The sequence below is a fragment of the Myotis davidii genome, unplaced genomic scaffold, assembly GCF_000327345.1.
Source record: "Myotis davidii unplaced genomic scaffold, ASM32734v1 scaffold104, whole genome shotgun sequence".
Classification (NCBI taxonomy): Eukaryota; Metazoa; Chordata; class Mammalia; order Chiroptera; family Vespertilionidae; genus Myotis; species Myotis davidii.
Window position 1 is genome coordinate 1,153,914 of NW_006296625.1, and position 10,098 is coordinate 1,164,011.

The window sequence follows — 10,098 nt, forward strand, 5'->3', positions numbered from 1 at the left end:
GATCAACCAAAGAACTTGTATGCATATATGCATAACCCATGGGCACAGACAATAGGGTGGTGAAAGCCTGGGGTGGGGGTCGGGGGCAGGCTGAAAGAGGTCAATGGGGAAAAGGGGGAACATATGTAATACTTGCAACTTTAAAGATTTTTTTTTAAGAATGTTTTTAAGGAGTGACATGATTAGAAGATTTCTTTAGTAGGGTTAAGTTCAGGTATGGAGAAGATTGGTATGGGGTTAGTGTGGTGATGTGGGCCTGATTTGGGGGAGACTTTAAAGGCAGGCAAAGCCTAAGCAGTTATGAAGAAGGAATACGTGCTAACAGAGAGAGGGGTGTCTAAGGTAACCAAGGTGCTGATCCCAGATGTCTGGTGGGATAGTAGGGCCTTTAATGAAACTGGAAAATCAGGAAGAGAACTTTCTCAACTTCCTACAGGGATAGTAGGTTGTCCATAGAGAAATATCCAGCAGACTGCAGGAAAGAGGGGATTGGGATTTGAGAAAGCGTATACTGAAGGTTCACATTTGGGAGTCACTCTCACAGAGATGAGAACTGATGAGATTGGCAATAGCTAAGATATTTTAAAGAATAAGAACAAAGAGAATAATTAAGAATAGGATCTTATTTTTACCCAAATCTTAGTGACCACCCCTAGCTTTTACCATTCTCCCTGTTTTAAGTGACTTTCTGCATCAGCAGGTCTCAACTGGGGTGAAGTCAGGGGCGAGTGCTGTGCTACTAGCATCCAGTGGTAGAGCCCAGGGAAGCCTGGAAACATCTTTCCATGCACAGGACAGTCCCCAAAACAAAGAGTTATCTGGTTCAATATGTTAATAGCGCAGAGGTTGAGAAACCCTGCTCTGTGTTTGCCAAAAGAAAATCCCTTCGACATCTTGTTTAGTCAAACAAACATTGTCTCCCAAATGCTCTCATCGCTTACAAGAATTTTTTAAAAAATTAAAAATAGAAGTCCTTTCAGAAGCAAATAAGCCCTCCACAAGTGTCTCTAGCTCTTTTATCACATTCCCCCCCCCCCCCCCCCCGCGCCCTGCCCCAAAAAAAACAAAACTACTCAAATTAGAATGCCAGTTCTGGACCAAATTACTTACACAAAAGCAAGTAAACACTCATGTCTTTCAAGTTACCTTTAACTTAACACATATATTGTAAAACCACTCGTAGAAAACCCAGGAATGAGTATACACTTGGTTATATTTGTCCAGGATGTTCATAGATGTACAGGATCAATAGAAAACATATTCATGTGCTTGAGCAGCCGCAGCCTGCCCTTGAACTTGCTTGCCTGCTGCCAACGGCAGCAGCAATCCACAGGCCTCTGCTGTGCCCACTCTGCATTGCTCAGGTTCCTAGTGTTGCTACACTTGGAAATGCTATTTTGTGTTTATAACTTTCCTCAATAGATGCCTACCTAATTCATTGTGAAAATCAAAACAAAAAGTAAATGTGAAAGAGTGAAATTTTCATGAACCCCTGGACAAGTAGCCTGAATATTGGGATGTCATTTTTGGAAGAGTATGTGTGTGTGTGTGTGTGTGTGTGTGTGTGTTTCTTTAGTGAACCCGTGAACCCCATACCAAAAATATTAATATTCATTTAACTTTCTAGATGATAGATTGGAAGAGATTTTAATTGTCTTTTGCTTGGTTAGTTTCTAAATTGTCTGCATTGGAATAAAATTGTTAAGTTAAAAATTGGAAAATAGCATATTTTTATTTTTTATTAAATTTATTGGGGTGACATTGGTCAACATGAGCATATATGTTTCAGGTTTGTGTGGGTTTCTATGCTACAAGATCTGTATATTGCACCATGTGCCCACCACCCAAATCACATCTTCTCCTGTTACCATGTATCAGGGCCCCTTTCTCTCCTAAACCCCTTCCCTCTGGCAACCTCCACACTGCTGTTTGTGTTGTTCACAAGTTTCAATTTTAAACCCCGCATATGAGTGAAATCATATAGTTCTTAGCTTTTCTCACTGATTTCTTTCACTTAGCATAGTGTTCTCAAAGTCCATCCATGTTATTGCAACTGGTGCTATTTCATCCTTTCTTATGGCTGAGTAGTATACCATTGTGTGTATGTACCAACTCTTCTTTATCCAGTCAACTCTCACAGGACACTTTGGTTGTTTCCATGTCTTGGCCACCATGAATAATGCTGCCATGAACATAGGGGTGCATATATGATAATAGCATATTTTTAAAGATGACAAAATTTCATGTCTCTTTTTTCAGGATTGATTTTTGAAAAACCTAAATGTCAATCCATAGGAAAATATAAAATAAATTTTGGAATATTTATAGGATGAGATAACTATATAGCAACTAAAAAGAATCACACACATCTATATTTGTCAACATCAATAGATCTCTAAAAAGGTAACATTGAATGAATAAAAAGAGCAAGTTATAAAATAATATGTAAAACTATATTACTTGTGTAAATTTAATAAGAAACATTAAACAATATTGTAAATGGATTATTTGTAGATTATGTAGGCGGTAAAGATTTAAAAATGTAGACTGGAATAATAGGCACCTAATTTGTGATAATAATTGCATCTGGTAAGGGATTAGAGAATACAAAGGAAAGAAAAGAGGAACCTCAACTTTATCAAAAGTTTTGCAAGGTTTCTTTTATTTGTTTATGCTTATTTCCCCTAACTTGACTTACAGCTCTTTATGAACAATGACCACACCTACTCATCTCTTTATTCATAATGCCTCTCACTCTATCAGGCAAATATAGTGGTGCTGCATAATTATCAAATGAACAAATGAAGAAGCATTTTGGAGTGTTCACGACTTTTAGAAGAAAGAAACAAATGATGAGCTGTAAATTTATTTAAATATATTTTTTCAAATTTTTATTTGTGGTAAAAACAAAAAGCACATAATCCAAAAGTTGTCATCTTAATCATTTTTTAAAATATATTTTTATTCCTTTTTAGAGAGAGAGGATGGGAGATAGAGAGATGGAAACATCAATGAGAGAGAATTATCCATTAGTCACCTCCTGTACACCCTCAGGCATGTGCCCTGACTGAGAATTGAACTGGTGACCTCTTGGTTCATGGGTCAATGCTCAACCACTGAGCCACACCAGCCAGGCTCATCTTAACTATTTTTAAGTATGCAGATTAGTAGTGTTAAGTACACTCATTTTGCTGTGCAACAGATCAAACTGAAACTCTGTTGCACATCAAACAACTTCCCATTTCTCCCTCCCCCAAGCCCCCCAGTAACCACAATTCTTTCTGAGTTTGACTGCCCCAGATACCTCATATAAGTGGAATCATACAACACCTGTCCTGTGACTGATCCGTCTCCCCCAGCACAACGTCCCCAAGGTACATCCATGCTGCAGCAAGCAGCTTTGCAGTTCTTTTATAAAACCAAACTAATATGTACGAAGCAAAATGACAAAAATGTGAACATTTATGAATTCATAAATATGTGAACGTTTATGAAATTATTCTCTATTATACTTTTCTGTATTTTTAAGCTTTAAAAAGAGAAAGAAAATAGTATTTCATTAAAGGGGGTTGGAGTGTAGAAAAACAGAATTAAATTGACTGCAAAGTAACTTCCCTTAAATTAGGATAATTTGTCAAGATCTGTACTGCTCAATAGAAGTAATACCTATTTCCATTCCTGTAAGCTTTGGTATTGAATATTAGGGTATTCATTTGACTCTGAAGTATGTAACAAAACAGGATAAATGAAATATTTACCTAAATAGGATAAGCGATTTTGGTTTTTGAGTGGAGTCTCTAAAGAGAATACCCTGATGATACTTGGAAAATCTAGGAACTGATTTTTATAACTTGGAAAAACCTGATTCTAGAGAGTATGATACTTGTCAAAGGTTTTACACAAAATCATCCCACAGAATATAAGCTGCTTTTTGGTAAAAAGGCCAAGACACAATTTAATTCTACCCTCTTCACTTAAGGAAACTTTAGAATTGGCCATCTGCTGCAAGACTCTACTGGCCTTGCTGCTTTTATGTGGAAATGGGATTATTACACTGCTTAGAACGCCAAAATGAGGCCTATAATCTTTTCATAAAAAGGCATGTGTAACTTCCATTAACACATATCCCAAATAATATTCCAGCATCGCTATTTTTGTTGTATGGCTCTCAAATGGAATGTGGAAAAATAGCCAGGAATGTTGATTTTTCTTTTGATTCCAAGTCCCATTTTCTTTTCCAGCTGCCCTTCCCCCAAAGAACTGCTGAACTGGTCAGTTTTGTTTTCTTCCTCTAACTCTGACCATAACTTAAGTGAATTTTTTTTATAAAGTCGTCACCTTATTTAATCAACCTCCATCTGAAATGTGTGATATTCCTCCAAACTTAGGAATATATTTTTCTTTTTCTTCTTCTTTTTTTTGTGTTTGCAAGCAGTGTACACATACATTTTCTCCAAACATTGTAGGCTTACACCTAGATCAAGGATTTTATATGCAAATCATGGAGTGTTTTTTCTCGCCATCATTAACCATAGTAACTCTTGCTTATGTATTAAAGTGCTATTCCTGCTAAGTCTAGAAGCAGCCTCAGAATCCTTCTCACCATTCATCTTAAGTCTGATGCTTAGTTGATCAGATTAATACCTGAGATGAAGCCTCTTACTGCAGATGTATCCCAGAATGCATGGCATCCTCTCTGCTTTATGATCCAGCTAATAACACATTGCCTCAGTCGTGCTGATTGAGGTCATTTTTCCCCTTGCAGTTTCTGGTAGTAGATTACCATCTACTGCCTAGGAAGCAAAATTGACTGTCTCCATGTAGATTGCAAAATAAGGTATTTTTCTCATCAATAAAATTTCATTCTTTCAGCGTGAGTGGAGTAATTTTGTCAACAACATATTGAGATAGTAACAGTTTATAACAAATTGAGTGAATTATTGTTTCAGGTACTGTACAGTGTCATGCACAGATTTCATTTTTTCTTTGCAACAACTCTATACAGTAGGTACTATAATGACACAGATGAGGACATTGAGGTATAGAGAGATCAGATAACTTGACCAGTAAAACCTCAAAGTGGCTGCGTCTCTTTTCAAATCCATGAGCCATGCCCTTTAACCATTATACTTGACTCAGTATTGTGCTGGAGCCCGCTCTTACTGGCTCACAAATTTTCAGGAATTTTGTAAGGTGGTTGTTAAACATGGTCATTATTAAAAATTAAATAATATAATCTTGAAAGTGAATAAATTACATTAAAACCAAAGGTAATACATACTCAAAATTCATCACTCCTCAATTATTTACTACACTTTACTGTTCGGACTCTTGACATTATTTATATCTTTTGGGTCTCTCTGGTGGAATATAATAAGTGTATTACTGACTTTTCTCCTCAGCTCTGCATTTAAGTGGCATCACATTAGCAGCTGAAATCAGCCATGGATGGAGAATTTATGCCACAGAAATTGGCCGATACCATAAATCAGGGTTTTGTTTTCTTTGACTGAGAGGCAGTTGTTAAACATTTACCAGCACAACACTGACCACATTGGTGGCAGTAGTCTTGTCAGAATGTGTTATTTTATGCAGATGAAAATCTATTTAAACAGACTTGATATAGATATTTTCAAAGATGGAAGAATTGTCCCTGTCAACTATTTGAGTTGATTCATATCTTCACTGATTCTCATCATTGCAAAGTTTTCAGTCCCCACATAGATTACTGGATATAATATGTCTTGCCCTCTCCTGCCCCTTCCCTTTCTAGCCTTTGTTACCTTAAGGACTCTAGTTTTCCATTTATATGTTTAAGTACCAGTCTTACCTGCTTAAAAATGTAAGCTTTTAACATTGCTCTCTCTGTTCCCTATGCTTCAGATGTAAAGTGGAGTTGGGTCGGGGCAGCAGAGAGAAATTCAGAAGGGAAATATTGGAGTAATGACTGCAGTGGAAGAAGAGGGAACCTATGTTTTATATAAACATGATTATTTATTTATTAATAAAAGCTGCAATGTCTAGGACCACTGTCCATACCAGATAATCTATTGTTTCAATTTCTAAGTGAAAGTTGTGGGTTTTTGAAAACAGGGCCACGTCTTTTTATCTTTATACTGGAGGTCTGGTGCATGAAATTTGAGTACAGGTAGGTTCCCTAGGCCTGACTAGCGATTAGGGCCGATCAGAGCCTTCTGGCTGCCAGCTGCACACTGGGGCCTTCCTTCATTCCGCACCGCCCCCCAGTGGTCAGTGCACATCATACTGAGCGATAGAACTCACAGTCTCCTGGTCAAACTCCCGAAGGGATACTTTGCATATTAGCCTTTTATATATATACTAGAGACCTGACGCACAAAATTTGTGCAAGAGGCTCAGCCCCCCCACCACGGCACCAGCTGCCTCTGCCTCAGTCCCCACGGCACTACAACTTAGTCCAGAAGATGGTCAGGAAGGTCGTCCGGTCTAATTAACATATTACACAGGTTTTTATTCTTCATTCTAACCTTTGTCCTTGCACAATGTATTATAGTTTCTAGGTGCTAATAAATAATTGTGGAATTTATCTGGTCATAAGATTCATAGCAAGTATTCTCTTCACAAATGTTATATATTGTATTTCTAAAAGTCTGCTAGAATATGAAACTAAGTGGATATTTCTGTTCTCACCTAGTATTGCCAAATAGTGTTTGCATTCACTTTTTTTAATTAAAATCTTTATTGTTTAAAGTATTACATAAGTCTTCTTTTTCCCCCATTGACCTCTCCCTGGCCACCCCCTCCCCCACCAGCACATGCCCTTACTCCCCCTCCCCTAGTCTGTATCCACTGGTTATGCTCATATGCATGCATACAAGTCCTTGCATTCACTTTTTATATGAGCACTCAAAGGAACAATTTAGCAGCTCTTGGGGATCAATATGAAATAAAATTGTCAAGTTAATAAAATTATGTCATTATTTATTTGTTCATTTATTCAATGAATTTTGCTAACTATAATAAAATATAAGCCTAATAACTACTTTTTTAGTACTTACTATGTTCCAGGTTCTAATATATGCACTTTACGTGCTCTATCTTGTGCAAAACATGCAGCAACTTTACGAGGTAGCTATTATTATTCCTATTTAAAAGATGAGGAAACTATTGTTTGGAGAGTTCAAGTTACTTATCTAAATCTAATCCCAGATAAGTGCTTCTTATTTCCAAGCTTCTATATTTAACACCTGCGCTAGTGAAAAACATGTAACATAGTTATGAACATTGAACAACTCTCAATCTCATTGGAGTAAAGATACTTTGGAATGATAACATAAAAAAAAGATTACTATATATATATGTGTATATATATATATATATCCTATATAATAAAAGGCTAATATGCAAATCGACCAAAAGGTGTAACAACTGGTCACTATGACGCACACTGACCACTAGGGGGCAGACGCTCAATGCAGGAGCTGCCCCCTGGTGGTCAATGCTCTCCCGCAGGGGGAGTGCTGCTTAGCCAGAAGCCAGGCTCACGGCTGGAGAGCGCAGCGGTGATGGTGGGAGCCTCTCCTGCCTCCGTGGCAGTCAGACATCCCTGGAGGGCTCCTGGACTGCAAGAGGGCAGAAACCGGCCTGAGGCACCCCCCAAGTGCATGGATTTCATCCACCAGGCCTCTATTTCATAAATAATAATGCAAGTATAAACTCTTCCCTCGCCATTGTACTTCAGTAGGTTGGCACCATCCCTTTCCCTGAAAGGTCACTGGTTCCATTCCAGGTCAGGGAATATACTTTCCTGGATTCCCTTTAGGTGGCATACAGGAGGCAGCTACTTGATGTTTCTCATTTCTCTCTCTCTCTCTCTCTCTCTCTCTCTTTTCCTCTCTAAAAACAATAAAAATATGTTAAAAAAAAAAAAACAGTGCCAGAGAAAGTTCATTGTTCTTCTATTTTTCTCCCCTTGACTTGAAGACTGGAACAGCTTGTTTATGAGACTTGGTTTAAAACAAACATGATCAAGTAGAATCCAAATAATTCCATCCATTGAGTCACCAAAAACAAACAAACACACACACAAAATTTGAAGACAGAAATAAAGAACTTGCCTCTCTTTACATAATACTGAGTTTTCTTTACCGTACAGTTTCCGTTAGCCAGTCCAAAACATTCATATTATCAATCCTGACAGTTAAATTGGGAAGTCATCATATACATGTGTTGCTACCCATAATATCCATAGAATACACTATAGGTTGAATTAATGTGGCTAAGTAAAAGCCTGATAATATATAACATGGACACCAAGTTCTTTGATAGCTCTTGCACAGTTTATTCAGACACCAACTCTCTGAAGAAAGAAGATATCACCACCTAATACCTCAGCAACTCTTTTTCTATGCACAACACTGTTGACTGAATAATTCCTTTGCTTCTAATGCTTCTTATGTACTAGTAGTATGCTGGAAATTTCTAAGTACTTCACAAAATAGACCATTGTATTCTCTGAAGAAATGAGCAAAATGGTACTTGGCAAATGGAAGTCAGTAAAAAAAATTTAGTAATCATTCACAAATACTCTCTCCTATCTTTGCTGTGACTCATATATACAAATCATAACATAATAACATAAGTTGCTCACAAATTACATCCCCATTTTTCATGAACTATGCTTTTCAATATATTTTATATTATACAACCTAAAAGAACCACCAGCATTTAAAAAAGAAGAGTTACAGGCCAAAAATTTGTGAAAAATTAACTTTATATACCACTTTAAGTAGCTGGTATCTTCTTCATAAAGGTTGTTATATAGGGTGGGGCAAAAGTAGGTTTACAGTTGTTCGTATGGAAAATAATACAATAATCCTATATAATAAAAGGGTAATATGCAAATTGTCCCTAACAGCAGAACTACTGGGAATGACTGGTCACTATGACACACACTGACCACCAGGGGGCAGACACTCAATGCAGGAGCTGCCCCCTGCTCCTCAACAGTGCTAAGGATGTCTGATTGCAGCTTATGCCCATTCCCCCGGGGAGTGGGCCTAAGCCAGCAGGTGGACATTCCCCGAAGGGTCCCAGACTGCGAGAGGACACAGGCCGGGCTGAGGGACCCCCTCCACCCCCACCTGAGTGCACAAATTTTTGTGCACCAGGCCTCTAGTTAATAAATAATAATACAGGAATAAACTGTTTCACATACAACTGTAAACCTACTTTTCCCCCACTCTATATATTGTATTTCATGGAAGCCTGTTAGATAATGGAACTTAGTGGAAAATTTGCACACTTTAGTTTTGTCCTGGTATTGCTAAATTATGTTTAGTTCACTTTTCATATGGGACGGATCCCAAGTACTTAAAAGTAGTTTTTCCTGGCTTAAATTTAACTGTTTTATGACCTTTCAAGAGTAATAAGCTTTAGGTATTTTCTAGGAATATGTATTTAACTGACCGTCCACACAGTGCTTGGTGCAAATCAGTAAAGAAACCCTTTTCTCCATTTGTTTAGAAATTGTTGTGATACACTGGTTGTATTTTTTAATTTTTTCTACTAAGATTTTATATCATTTTCTTCCTTACAAATATATTTTGTTTTATGACCTTGAGCATATTATAATAGCTGCTTTAAAATCCTTATCTTATAATTTTAACATTTGGGTTATCTTAGGTTTGACATCAATTCGTTGTTTTCCTTTGAAAATGGGTCATGTTTTTCTTGTGGGGTTTTTTTTGTCAAATAATTTGAAATTATATCCTGAATATTGTGAATGTTAGTTTGAGGACACCCTGGATTCTGTGATATTACTTGATGTTTTTGTTTCAGTGGGCAATTGCCTTGATTAGTCTCAAACTTCCAACTGTCTCACCTCCAGCAATCAGCAGCTCAAAATACAGTTGATTGTTTTGAGTGTGTCGTGCCCATTCATGCTTCGGGGGCTAATAGGGGCCTTGGGCAGAATTCATACACAGACCTTGGAACTCCCCTTCTCAGACACTTTCCTTTCTGAAATGTTTCCCTCACTTTCCAGTGGCTTCTTTCTTTGGTTGCCCCAGGTACCCTCGTGGTAAAACTGCAAAAACCTGAAAATCAATGTGTGCTAGT